The sequence below is a fragment of the Osmia bicornis genome, chromosome 7 (assembly GCF_907164935.1).
Source record: "Osmia bicornis bicornis chromosome 7, iOsmBic2.1, whole genome shotgun sequence".
Lineage (NCBI taxonomy): Eukaryota > Metazoa > Arthropoda > Insecta > Hymenoptera > Megachilidae > Osmia > Osmia bicornis.
In genome coordinates, this window is record NC_060222.1 from 7,303,432 (window position 1) to 7,313,522 (window position 10,091).

The 10,091-nt window shown below is 34.4% G+C and overlaps 1 long non-coding RNA gene across 1 annotated transcript; it reads right to left on the reverse strand.

Annotated features, from left to right (window-relative positions):
• Positions 1 to 332: 332 nt before the first annotated feature.
• On the reverse strand, positions 333 to 6,267 carry LOC114881986. The gene is made up of 5 exons (XR_003790363.2): positions 6,198 to 6,267; positions 5,977 to 6,102; positions 5,275 to 5,869; positions 4,619 to 5,186; positions 333 to 2,777 (listed from the first exon to the last, which is right to left on the reverse strand). It is a non-coding gene; the product is annotated as an uncharacterized LOC114881986 (long non-coding RNA).
• Between the last annotated feature and the right edge of the window lie 3,824 nt (positions 6,268 to 10,091).

Below are 10,091 nucleotides of genomic sequence, written 5' to 3' on the forward strand. Positions count from 1 at the left end.
TCTAAAATTTCAAAATATGAGAATTTCAAAATTTTAGAATTCCAAAATCCCAAAATTTTAGACATTTTAAATTCTAAAATTCCAGATCCTAAAAATTCCAGAATTTCAGATTTTCAAAATTTAAAAGTTTCTAGATTTTTAAAGGACGTGGCCTGCCATAAAAGCAGGTCCAGGTTAGCCAATATTTACATTGAATTTGATAATGATTGTAAATATTAAACAATATCGTCTCATAATACGTATAACCACTGAACGAAATAAGATTTTCTAAAAATATTTGAATCCTGAATTTAAACTATTTTTCAAGATTTATTATTAATTTTTTCCAATGTTGAACATAACAGAATTAAATATTTCTGGTTTTTAGAATAAATAAGTAAATATGAAATACTGATATAAGGTCGTACAAATAACTCTTAACATATAGTAAATTTATATGTAGAATGTATATTCAAAATAACTGCAGCGTTTCGTTACCGTGCAACTTTGATTTGAACGCTTCGTAATTCCGCTCATGATAAAGACAAAAAATATGGAGTTATACAGAAGGTTCATCTGGGCGGTTGCTACGATTTTTACGGTATTTCTCATGGTTTATAACAATAGCGTACAAATTCACAGCTCCGTGAATATATTCGATGTACGAGTTTTACCACAAAATTTACGCCTGTACGAATTGAAAGCTTTTTCCAAGTCTAACGTAAATAAAAATTGACAATTATACGTGAAACACTGTGATTGCTTTGATTACGAATATTATTTATGAAAATACCTCATCCCATTTAATATAAATAAAAGACTAACATTTATGACAAGCAAAGTAATCAAAAAATTTTTGTATCACGACGTATTAAAGATCCATAAAAAGTATATTTCAAAAATTTCTTTAAATATAAGCTCGCAATCAAATAAAAAGAAAATTGTGCAAAATGATTTTCGTTATTTTTTTCACACTTCCAGAATTGGTCATTTTAATTCTTTTATCTTTTTGAAAAGATTCAAATAATTTGGTTAAATTTTTAAAAAGTTATTCTATCTTAAAGATTGGACGAGTACTTTTGAGACTCCCTGTATATCGTTCGCGTTGGTCAGCTTTAAGCTACGAAATCCAAGAACAATTTCCTTCCGTTTGCAAAGTTGTTTCTTGTACGTTTTAGCCCTGAACCCTTGGCACTGGAATGGCAATGAAAACACCCGTCGATGCGAAGTCGCAAAGGTTCCTTGGTTCGAAAATGGCCCGAAAGCCACTCGATAAGAGGTTGTTCTAGGGATCTCGAGTGGGTGCGTTCTTTCTCCTTTTTTATGGAGGCCAAGGACGAATAGCTTGGATAAATGTGTGATCGACGGTTCAAAGGCAAGGGGAACCTGCGATCGAAACATCAAGTGCTATCATAGAAGATTGACTGTCCGAAATAAAAGGATAGAACATAATGTTTCGCAGTAATGCGCGCAAACATAATTTTTGAAAGAAATTTTTGTTTATACTTTATTAGCATCATGATAATATTAAACATAATTTTCATTTTTGCTTATTTCAGATCCCATTTTCTGAAATATTTGAAAATATCCTGGTATTTGTTAGAAAAATGGCTTCTGAATTTCTTAATCAGTTAACCCTTTTGACCCCATTAGTTGCGTTACTATTAATACATGTCTGAGAATACAAATAATCTTAAACTTATTAGTGTCAATTTAATGATTAATTAACAAGTTTAAGCTCCGCCAGATATTGCTATTGTCGCAATTATTAAATTTATTAAAGTTATTTGAAGGTCACGTGGCATTTTAAGGTACTGCAATATGTTATTTGAATAAAAACGACAGGTGCAATAATAGAAATTTATGAAATGATGAACTTTCGGGTGGCGAACGACGAAGAAAGCCACAATTTTATCCTTAGTTGGTATGGTGGCACTTTGGTGAAAGAAAAAGTGATTCGAAATTAATTTTCTATTATATTCTTAATTATGACAATAATGAAACTAGAAATATTAACGACCACAGAATCAATAACAGAACAGTTGCAGGTCATCAGAAACCCGACGATACCAACTAAGGATTAACTTAATTCTGTATTTCACATTATTCTCATTTTCTAAATTTTATACTGCTCTCTTAAAAATTATTCTTCCAATTTATAACACCCTTTCGTTAAAGAAATTATACATTTAATTTTAGGTTAATACCCTTGTATACGTTTTATAAGTTTAGGTCACGACTGTTCAAGGGTTAATCAAAGACACTATTTTATCACAATCAATAATATTGTTGAGAATTTTATAAATAAAAAGTACGTTAGTAATCATTCTCCTTTTTTTATCATTTCAAAATTTATTCGTCAGTAAATGTTTAATAAGCGCATCAGAATTGATGTTCGTCCAATTGAATTTGACGATAGTCCAGTAGACAGATTAATTTAGACGAATGGCGATGAGTTTCAATCGATTTCGACAAAGTTTTACCGTTGCCGATTCTCGCACCTGTACGCAAGAAATTCCTAACGACATAAATATGAGGGAACCGGGGATCTCTTAAGATAGGATATTCCAGCAATGTGGATGCAATCCACGTAGCTGCATGGGCCAAAAAGAAATAAGCAACGCAGGGGTTTCGAGTTTCTCCCCCAGCTTTCACGATATCCATGGCGAATCGCCTTGTATTCACCTTTTCCCACCTCACCTCTTCCCCTGTCCCTTCATCGTACTTTAGTTTCTTCTCCTCTTATTCGTACCTCTTGAAATCCATGCGGAACGAATGTCTACGCTCATTTGGAATGGCTGAAATCAGAAAAAGGTTACGAGACCTGAATTCTTTGATAGAAAGGACACTCGTTTTTTACGTGTTTGTTGGCGATAAAACCTTTGTTGTCTGAATTCTAAAACTCTTTTAAGGAAATGATGACCTTTTAAGGAAAGTATTTGCCCTTAACAGTCACAAAATATCACTAACAATATATAAACGAAAGAAATTTTAAATTGCAGAAATGTATATAAAATTGTCATTTTTGTAATTGATTTAAATGTATAAGATTATGTTCCATTTACAATCTGAACCATTTTATTGTTAGTCTTTTTTCTAATTTTGAGAGTTTCTAAATTCAAAATGATATTGCAGTTTTTGTTGCTATTTTATCACATTTTCACCTTCATGTTTATGTTAGATTTTATGTCCTTAACACTTGACCTGCAGAGTCTAGGTCAATCGTGGCCTAAATTTACAAAACACACATACAAGGATATTAACCTAAAGTTAAATGTATAATTTTTAAACAAAAGAGTTGCGCATGTTAGAAGTATAATCTTTCAAGAAACAGTGTAAGATTTAGGAAATGAAAATAATAAATTGGGGTTCTCTTCATGGTCCGCCGTCTAAGGGTTGAATGGGACTGTTTATTGTAGTAAAGAAAAATTCAACATCACATTTTTTGCATTTAAAACATGGAATCTTATTAGGTTACTAATAATACCAGCTACCAATTGGCGTAACTAAGATTTTTTCTGGGGTGAGCGGGTTCCATAGAAATTTGTAAATTTTGTAAATTTGATATTCTAACATTTTGGAAATCTGGAATTTTATTAAAAAATTTTAGAAATCCGGAACTTTATAATCTTGAAGATTTAAAATTTCAGATTTTTTCTAGGATGAGCGGGTCCCATAGAAATTTTGAAATTTTCTAAATCTGAAATTCTAGCATTTTGGAAATTTGGAATTTTATTAAAAAATTTCAGAAATCTGGAACTTTGAAATCTTAATGATTTAAAATGATGAGGGGACCAGGTCTATTCTGGCTCATACTTATTGTTAGTTACGCTAATGTAGCTACCATATATTACTAACCAATTAGGCTGCATACCGGAATAATGCAACATTGATTGTGAATTATTTGTTAAAGATTAGAATATAAATTTGTGTATTTTATACATAGAAATAAAAATACAAATATCCATATATATATTATGAAAGCTATTTTATTTAAAGACTTTCCAAACAACTTAGTATTTATTTATTTAGTACTTTTATCTTTCTATTTAATATAAATTTGAAATTACCAACTGCTGGTTACTGCAAAAAATATCTGGTTGGAACAGTGTTCACATTTTTAATTAATCGACAAATTGACCAATTAGTCATGAATCGTAATATTCCAATTTCAAATCAGTAATCTCAGCCAGGGAACAAATTCTAGTTTTTTTGGAAATAAATATAACATAGCAATTAAAAATGAAACAAATAAAGTAAATTCAAAAACGATACGCTGCTGTATTCGATAAATTGGATCTGTTACGTGCGGAACAGGCGTAGTGGTAGGTGACTACTCTGCGGTATGTTATGATCCGACGCAACGCTTAAACACCTTCTTTGTGAAGGAAAGATAATATAGGATTCGGATTCGGTCTAGGTTTATACAAGCCTTTCGCTCGCTGGATACAAGGTTGGAAAAGTACGCACTAAATTATGATCAAATTTTGAATAAATAACTATTATATATTTTGATAAAAGAATGAATTGTTACAAAAATCTGATTGGTACACAAGTATGAAAATATAACGCGTATTCAAAGATATTATGATTCCTTTAATTGCTGAGGACAGAGAATCCTGATCTTGATTGGACTCACCGGATGTTTAGATGTACAGAAACGGTAAACGGTTAATTTGTTGAGTTGCTCCCTTCTCTCTCTCTTCCTCTCGACGTACGGATGTTGGACAATGTTCTTGATGAGTGAAACTATGGCCTTACACTAAGAGTTTTTTTTATTGTAGATGGTTCGAAAACTTGAGTCTTTATTTAACGAGTGAACTGAGTCTTTTCGTGTGACAGTTGATTTTCACGAAACTCTGCTCGACGTATTTCGCAATACTAAACGTTCCTCGGACAGAGAGACCGCGCACCTCGCGACTGTATGGCCGACTGTGTCTCTATTGTCCGTAATCGGGTTTTTTATTAGAGTCGAAAATGCTGATTTCGCATGGTTTAGAGGAAAGAGTTCATTAGTATATTGACCTGTTGGAATGTCTATCATTGCTACATATTTTCGACGCAGCGTTTCGAGAAGAAGAGAGAATTTGTTGACGCTTGTGACTCTAAGGAGGTCAGTCAATGAACCAACTTCCTGATTGCTGACGCTTTCGTAATTTTGAAATTGAAGACAATGGAATTTTTCTTAGTCGGGACGTAACAGATCACTGAAAAAAATTAAATTTAAAATTAAAATCGTGATTATTCACGATTACTCGCGATTATAATCCATCCGACGAGACGAGACACACTGACCATTCCGAGTGCGCATGACGCATAGGCCCCTTCACTACGCTGTCATTTTCTCCAGAAATGCCTATAGGGAAGGACGAGAGTCCAGGATATCACCATTTTTCCTCGGGAAGCTTGATTTGCGTACGAGTGTACATAGGTGCTCAATGTACATAGACTACGCCAGTGTTTCCCAACCTTTTTTGTGCCATGCCCCACTGAAGCTTTTATAAAATTCTTATACCCCCTATGTAACGTAAACATAATTTTTAATATTCAAAACTTGAATTGTTCACTGAAAAAACTTAAATGATAGGTTTCACAAAGAAATCATTAGAAAATTATTGAGGAAACACAGTAAGTATATTTTCAAAATATATAATGGAGAACCAAAATTCAAGTAGGAAATAATTTTAATGAAAGATTTTTTTATATTATTTTAATTGTTAGTAATTATGGACGTTTACTCAGCTCGAGTAGCGACCGAGAGTCGCCATACGGTTAATTTAAACTCTGGACGAGTCCATTTTCGAATTGCCCCGCTTAACAATTAAATTGCCCCTTGTGGAGCGTGGGCCCCACGTTGGGAAACACTGGACTACGTCCTTTGTAAAAGAAGCTGAAATTGAGAGAAGAGAGACAGATAATAATATAGTAGACCAGGCGTCGGCGACCTATGACCTGCGGGTCACCGGGTGACCCATTTGATAATTTCAAGTGACCCACTTGAGTTCCTAAAAGACTACCCTTCCGTATGGACCAATGTTTCGATTGGGACGGGAGTGGTGTCAATTGATAAACCTCGGCTAGCGGAGTCGAATGCACTAGGTTGTATTGTGCGGAAATTACCCGCTAATTAAATAAAGCCAATTATTAGATTTATTTACCAAAAAAGACTGTTTTAAAATGAAAATACCATTGACCTGAAACGTCTTCTTAATACTTACATTTTGGAAGATTTTGACCCGCAGCCAAAACAGGTTGCCGGCACCTGCAGTAGACTCTTGTCAAATTGCCACAGACGAGGTTTTAGAAGTGGAAAATCTTTCAAGCTTCCATGGGAGGGGGGAAGTAGAAGTGTATTATCTTCGTAAGATATGATAGTATAAGAACGGTACTTGAAAAGTACCATGTGAAGGTCAAATCACTCAGGTGGCAATATAACGAGAGTCTATTGTATGTAAAAGTTGATAAGTTAACAATTTTAGAACTAAACAATAAAAAGGCGTCTCTACATTAGTTAGCAAAAGGTGTGGTAAAAAAATTCAAAAAATGAAATATAAATATATTTTTTTAAATATTAGAAAATTTGAAAAATTCGATTTACTATTGAAAGCAGTGTAAAATACAATGAATCAAAAGTCAGAAATGTTATTGACATGCCAGGATTGTTTTCGAAGGGACTACATTTAGAGCGTGAGGCGAGAAACGTAATCGATTCTAGACACACTAATTACTGCCGCAAAGTTTATGCAACTGCCTCGTTAATTTGGTAATGTCAATACCACTTGAACTCCGAATTATTCCATATTCCACAACATGATTCTATTTATCATATAATTCCGGGTTATACTCTACCAAATGGAGCTTATATGTATATTGTATATTGACCAATAACGTAATGTAACTTTCCCGTGCAATTACTTTATAAACACGATAATTAAGCACTAGCAAAACTAGTTAAATGTCGCAACCCACCCGAGTTACATAAAGGAAAATGTATAGTATGAACAAAGATGCAAATTGAATACATATAAATCATATTAAGATAGAAATTATTGCAAGATAAATGTAAAACGCATATGTATTACTTGAGCAAAAAAGATATATACATAAATTACCGGAAATAATGAAGGAGGCTGTAGAAAATGATTAGTTATAATGAAAATTCAAATGAGAAAATACAACTTCAATGCATACTACACGTATCAGAAATTCGTATAACCAAATTTGCATAATGGCTAATGACCATAATCAATGCTACAGCCAACCAATTAAAAAGCACTGTAAATTGATTTATGATAATAACTTAACAAAAGTGTTGCAGATAATAAAGGAAAATAACATTATTAAGTTACCTCTCTGGTTCGTCAAAGACATTGGGATGAAAAGTTGTGAACCTATAGAGAAGTACCGATGCTGCAAAGTGTACAGTATAATGCGTTCTATGAAGAAGTTTATTGCGCGATTAAGAACGATTTGGTCCGTTCAACCAACAATTTTCTAACATTCAATTTGCCATGGAAATTGAAAAAGAGGAGAATTCATCATATAGGTGTACTATACAGGGTGATTCTCTCGCAGCCAGACACAAAGGAACTGGCCATAATGAACCTCTTGACCGCACCATAAAGAGATCCGCGTACACACAGAGCTGTTTCGGCCCGAGTAGGTCCCCGCTGGTACGTGACAATGCGGACCTCTTTATGGTGCGGTCAAGGGGTTCATTGTCGCCAGTGTTCCTTTGTATTCGGCTGTGAGAGGATCATTCTGCATAGTTTACAGAAATCAAAATAATATGTTAAGACAGAATAATTATACCCACGGATGTATACACAGGTCAGGAAACTCCCGTGGGGGGAATAATTCCCTTATGTCGGAGCGTCCAATACTAAATATTTAGAAAACGTGCCGTCTAAAACTTTCAATAATCAGTGTTTATAAAACGTGCCCGCTATGGGCTAACCAAAATTTCGTTCTGAGAAAAAAGATAACGTTGAAGCACTTGGGAATAAGAGGCGTCGTCCTGCCTCAATAAAACAGTCGTCAACGGACCACGGTCGTGATCGGTCGAACAGTTTTTCATCTTTCTATCACGTAGTCAGAATTTTAGTAGTGCTTTGCCGCGATTAGTTTTCTACCATGAAGTCGAATGCTTTTCCGCGATTAGTTTTCTACCATGAAGTCGAATGCTTTTCCGCGATTACATCAATTTTCTATTGAAAAACGCAATACGCACGAGGCCTTACCCGGTCCACAGACCCGAGACCTCGTCACGCCAACAGAACTCACATAATGTGCACGAGGCCTTACCCTGAACACAAACCCAAGGTCCCGCCGGCAACCAAAAACGTCGAACGTTTGTATACACTATATCAACCATATTACACACTCACACACACAAATCAATCTTCAAGGGTTTTTTACGCCTTCGGGCTTTTTTCCTTTATATTCAAACATCTTCAAGGGTTTTTTACGCCTTCGGGCTTTTTCCCTTGCATTCACAAATAAACTCTTATTTTACCACTTTACTAATCTCGATTTGATTATTTATCAAACCGGTGTCGACAGATTCTAAACATCCTTTCGAAACGTTCGGTAATTACGGTCCTTTCCCAAATCGTCACCCTTATCGCTCTCAAGTGTTTAGTAAACTAAAGATCTAAAATCAAAGGGGGAAGAGGATTTAAAAGAGCTAACATCGAGAGAACGAACACTCTTGTTCGAACCTTGGACGAAGCAAGATCTAACTTCTAATTTTCCAAAGATTTTTATTCAAAGAAAAGTATTGGAACTGTTCATGTTGAAGAGTTTCGATCGTACACCTTATTTGTACCAGGTGTACACTTGCGACCAAATCAGACTTCGCCAGGTAAAATGGTCTGGAATTCTCGCCTTCCCGATGGGCATTTTTGGGGAAAGTGATAATGTAGCGAAAGATGTTCCATATATGTACATATATGTATAGGAGTCTATCTCCCCCCAGTTTTCCCGGTTCCCAAGTTCCCCTATACAGGCTTATATAGGCTTTCTCGGGTCCGGGATTTTGAAATTCTTACCCCCTGCCGTAGGCCTACCCTCTTCGTATTCCTGCCTCTCCCTTTAGGTGACTCAAAGAGGAAAGACGATGTAGGGGAGAAGGCCCCTTATATAGCGGTCTATGGTTTTCCACCACTTGGTATAAACTTGAAAAATTTGAATTGAAATTTACTTATTAGTCATACTTATCACTTATATGATAAATTTTATAATATTTGATAATTACAAATCATATTATTTTCTTTTTAAATTACTTTTAATGTTAATATCGTCAAGATTAAGAATTTCTGTTTCCCCTATATCGCCATTTTCCCTAGGGAAACCTAATTTGATTGCAAATGTACATACTTCCAAAATCAACCATGAAGCGAGGACGTTCTGGTTGCAGTATATAGAATTCAGAATAATAATTAACACATTCGCTACCGTGGCGTGAAGTTCGCGCTGAACTACGTACATACACAACAACAGCAGTGCGATGAGGCTAGCGGAAGATTCACGAAACTTTCGTGCTTCATTAACGCACTGATAACCGCAAAGGTATATACATATATCAATACACTCTTTACGACTGGCTACCGACCAGTAACTGGCTACTGATGTTTATCAGTAAATATTATCTATTTTATATATATTAATGTATATATGTATTATATTGTGCATTTCTTTTCATTTTTTTAATATTACACGTATAAAAAAAGATGTGCCATTCTAATTAATAATTTAAATGTAACTTTCAAGTCACACTATATAAAAATAAAATATTTTTCATTAGAAAAGTAAATTATTATCCTTCCGCAATTATAATATTGTAATTTATTTGATTAATTTACCTCACATTTTAAGATATTAATTTTGTTCACGATTTCGGACAAATTCGCCACTGTGTGCGACGCGACGCCTAAGCATGCTGGTACGCCATATTAAATATTATATACATTTTTTAAATCTTTTGTTTTTAAATTTTTTAATTATAATTTCTGTCAAAGTATTGTACTACGCGTTTCATAGGATTCATGTATACCTGGGTGGCAACTAACTCAGCCATCGCCCTTTTGCAGTTAAAACCTGCGTAGCAAAGG